The sequence below is a fragment of the Benincasa hispida genome, chromosome 7 (genome assembly GCF_009727055.1).
Source record: "Benincasa hispida cultivar B227 chromosome 7, ASM972705v1, whole genome shotgun sequence".
Classification (NCBI taxonomy): domain Eukaryota; kingdom Viridiplantae; phylum Streptophyta; class Magnoliopsida; order Cucurbitales; family Cucurbitaceae; genus Benincasa; species Benincasa hispida.
Genome location: NC_052355.1, coordinates 36151892 through 36156772, shown reverse-complemented (window position 1 = coordinate 36156772; position 4881 = coordinate 36151892).

Here is a 4881-nt window from a genome sequence, read left to right as displayed (position 1 = left end):
TTGCTGTGTTCATTTAATATTTGGCATGCTAGACTCTGTCGCTTAAATAAACGGATAATTAGTAATCTGAATAGGTTAGAAATGATTCCTAAGGTATCCATGAATGAATTTGATAAATGTGAATACTATAGTCAGGAAAAAATAAATAAGACTCTGCCTAAATATGTACTTAGAGAATCTGAGCATCTAGATTTAATTCATTCTGACTTATGTGAATTTGATGGCATCTTGACTAGGAATAGTAAAAGATATTTTATTACTTTTATTGATGATTGCTATGATTTCACCTTTGTATATCTACTGAAAAACAAAAGTGATGTGATTGATGCTTTTAAATTGTTTGTAACTAAAGTAGAAAATCAATATAATTGAAAGGTTAAAAGACTTCGTAGTGATAGAGGAACTGAGTACGACTCAGACGGCTTTAATGAATTATTTAACTCACATGGAATAATATATGAAAAGATGCATTTTCTCTCCTAAAATGAACGAAAAAGCCGAAATAAAAAAATATAACTTTACTTGAGCTAGTAGTTGCTATTTTACTCAATTCAGAAGCTGCATCTTATTGGTGGAGTGAAATCATCCTTACCATGTTTTATGTCCTAAATAGAATACCAAAATCTAAAAACACAACTTCACCTTACGCAGTCATTAAGAATAAGAAACCAAACTTATCATACTTTATAACTTGGAGGTGTCTAGCCTTTGTAAGAATTGCAGACCTTAAAAGAAGAAAGCTTGCTAGTAGGGACTATGAGTGTGTCTTTATAGGTTATCTCATAAATAGTAAAGCCTATAGGTTCTATGACCTAGTAAACCAAGTGATCATGGAGTCAAATGATACTGACTTCTTTGAGGATATATTTTCCTTTAAATCGAGAAATAGTGAGGGCTCAGGATCCAGTAGCCAAACCCTAGTTAGAAATCCTACCTCTACAGAGGAAGCCGGCCCAGAACCTAGAAGAAGCAAAAGAACTAGAACCGTCAAGGATTTTGGGGATGACTTCCAGACCTATAATGTAGAAGAAGATCCTAAAGACCTAAAAGTTGCTTTGTCATCTGTAGATGCCCACTTATGGCAAGAAGCTATAAATGATGAAAATGACTCTCTTGAGTCAAATAGGACTTGGCATTTGGTAGACCTATCCCCTGATTGCAAAGCAATACGTTGCAAATGGATCCTAAGGAAAAAGCATAGACCTGATGAAATAGTTGACAAGTTTAAAGCTAGGTTAGTAGCAAAGGGCTTTAGACAAAGAGAAAATATAGACTTCTTTGACACATTCTTCCCATTCACTAGAATTACCTCAATTCGTGTATTGTTTTCTCTAGCTGCCTTAAATAACCTCGTATTATATCAGGTGGACATAAAGACCGATTTTTTAAATGGTGAACTTGAAGAAGAGATTTATATGGAACAACCTGAGGGCTTATATAGTCTATGGTAAAGAGAATAAGATTTGTAAGCTAAATAAATCTCTTTATGACCTGAAATAAGCTTCTAAACAATGACATGAAAAGTTTGATAACCTAATCTTATCTAAAGGTTTCAAGGTTAATGAAAGTGACAGATGCATTTACTATAAGTTTGAAAATAATCTTTGCACTATTCTGTGTTTGTATGTAAATGACTTGTTAATATTTGGGTCGAACTTGCACGCCATAAATGATGTGAAATCTATGTTGAGTGCAAACTTCGATATGAAAGACTTAGGAGAAACGAGTGTAATCTTAGACATAAAAGTGACTAGATCTGAAAAGGAAATTTCTTTAGATCAATCTCACTATGTAGAAAAGATTCTAAAGAAATATAATTACTTTGAATGTAAACCAACATGTACTCCTTATAACCCTAGTGTTCAGTTGTTCAAAAACATTGGTGACAATGTTAATCAAACTGAGTATGCAAGCATCATAGGTAGTCTCAAATACGTTGCTGACTGCACTAGGCCTGATATAGCTTATGCTGTAAGATTACTTTGTAGGTTTACAAGCAGACCTAGTATAGAGCATTATAATGCTATAGAAAGGGTTATGAGGTACTTGAAGAAAACCCAAAACCTAGGATTACATAATCAAAAGTTTCCCACTATCCTAGAAGGGTTCAACGATGCTGACTGAAACTCCCTCTCGGATGATTTAAAGGCTACAAATGGCTATATCTTTAATATAGCATGTGGAGTTGTCTATTGAAAGTCCAAGAAACAGAGATTTTAGCTCAATCTACAATGGAGTAAAAAATGATAACACTAGCAACATCTAGTGAAGAAGCAGGTTGGTTTATAAGTCTGCTATGAGAGATTCTTCTATGGAAAAAGTTGATACTAGCCATATTGATCCATTGCGATAGTACTGCAACAATCGCAAAAGTTCAAAACCATTACTACAACGGACAAAAACAACAAATACGTTGTAAGCATAGTACCATTAGAGAGTTCCTCACTACTGGTGCAGTTAGAGTGGATCATATACGGACTGATGAAAACTTGGCAGATCCTGATGAAATGACTAGCCAGAGAGAATGTTTTCAAAACCTCAGAAAGGATGAGACTCATACCTATATAGAGATAAATCACTTGTGAGGAAAACCCAACCTATAGACTGGAGATCCCAAGAAATAGGTTCAACGGGTCATAACTGATCGCATGTGATATCGAGTGAATCATGCTAAAATGAACACAGAATTCCCTTCCCATGACCTAGAGTTTGAGCATGATATCTTGAAGCGTAAGAAAGGTTGAACTTGGTTCTTAATGAGATCTATATTTGATGTCAAGTGGGGTACCTAGCTACATAAGTATTCCTGATAGACTCAACTCACTTATGTGAATATGGAAGTGACGGCTGCTTCTTATGGCATTTTAGGCAAATTCTTTACAGTGCTCGCTAAATTGGGATACATGTGTCAAGCCTTAAAGCACGGGCTTTCGAACTACACCTTAGTAGTGTTGTGTGTGAGATGTTGTTAGAGATAGAGTTCAAAACCAAGAGTTACTCTAGTATATTTTTAATCATCTACATTACTTAAAGATTCAAATCATGAGACATCTTTACTTATACATAATGTTGTTGGGATTGGTGTCCTAATTCTCCTGAAGTCTCGTTGTTTGTCCAATGAATAAAATAAGTGTTATTTAATTCTGACATTTACTCATACCCAATAAACAAAACTCTTTGGTTATCTTATATGAACTTAAGCATGTATATGTGATATATAAGTGGATCATGCCTTAAGTGATAACTTAAATCGGTCTGTAGTATAAGGATTAAGGTGGGATACCTGATCTTGGTGACACTACAGATACAGCCCGCTTTGTAGGGGTTCGCAAGTGTTATAAACTATTACAGATGGTAGATCTTGACCATTCATGTGGAGACGTGGACCGGGGGTGTCCTATACAAAGAGTTTATATAAGACCTGGACCATGAGATGACTAGACTTTGTATATAACACTGTTGATACTAGAGACTTGCATCTCACCTAAATGATCATAGGTGACACGACCTCAATCCTAAGTGTTTTGGAAACTCCTACCTTTGAGGGCGGTCATTTGATTAGTATGGGTGAGAGTGGCCAGATTGCTAACTCAACATGCCTACCTTTTTGGGGACTTGTTTGATTTGGGAGCTGGGAACTCAATCCACAAGATTGAATTCATTTCTTTCCCGAAGCAGGGATAAGTAGAGAGATTGCTCCCCTAAGGGTTGATTTCGGGACTTGAACATAGTGGCCACAGCTTCTTTTTGGAAGAGAAGACTCAGTCATAGTAGGACTATGATTTATGTTCATTAAAGGGATCAGTGGTACTTAAGAAGACAGATGTAACTACAGGGACATAACGGTTATTGGCCCAACTGAACTTACGAGCGATCTGTGAAGGGTTGTCGCACTGTTGATTGGTTTTAAGATGACACATAATATATCTGTGGTAAGGAAGATTTCAGCTGTCGGTCTTTTAGTGGAGTGCCTGGCAATTAACGGATGGTGGATCCCGTGACTAAAGAGTTTAGTCAGTTATTCACGTATGTTGGAGCTTAGAGGCTACAGGTCCATGAGGTTCCTTTGGTAGCTTGGATTCTGTTGAGGATCAGGTTCTTGGTGTTGATTTGAAATGTTCAAATTAACAAGAGGTATTTTGATTATATATGATATAATCGGTATGATGTATGAGATCTCTAGTAGAGGATTGATGTAAATGAGATTTACATTAAGTACCATGGAATAGAAAAAGAAACTATGGTTTTATATGTTTTCATGAATTGAAATATTAAAACTATAGGTTATAAATATAGTATTGATAAGTTAGCTATCATTTATGTTTATAATAATATTAATTATAGATAATTATTCTTCTTTTTTAAATAACCAAAGTAGTGGGTGGTTATTGGATCATGGTACCGTTGAGTTTTAAAAGGAAGGTGGTTTCCTATTTTGAAAAGAAGGTTTTTACAAACATTTGAAAAAGATTTTGAATTTTCTCTCCGGCAAAAAGAAACTCATGTAAGTGTCAAGGTAAATACAGATTTACTAAATGATGGCTGGGCGAGCTAAACGAATTGTGCAGGTGCGAGCTAAACGATCGTGCAGGTGCGAGCTAAATGATCGTGCAGTATTTACTATAATGATCGCTTAGTTTTGCTAGACAGTCGCCGCTCCCAAGTTAAACGATCGTGTAGTGTCTGTAGGCGACAGACTGAGCTAAAACGATGAGCTAAACGATCGCATAGCTTTTTTCAAACGATTGGCATAGTTTTTATCTAAACGGATTAGGCATCGACCTATACGGATAGGTCTCCGCCATCTCCCACTTGCCTAGTCGTGTACGCGATCGGTGTTTCCTCCGTTCGTCTACCTCATACCAAATCCGAACAAAGCCC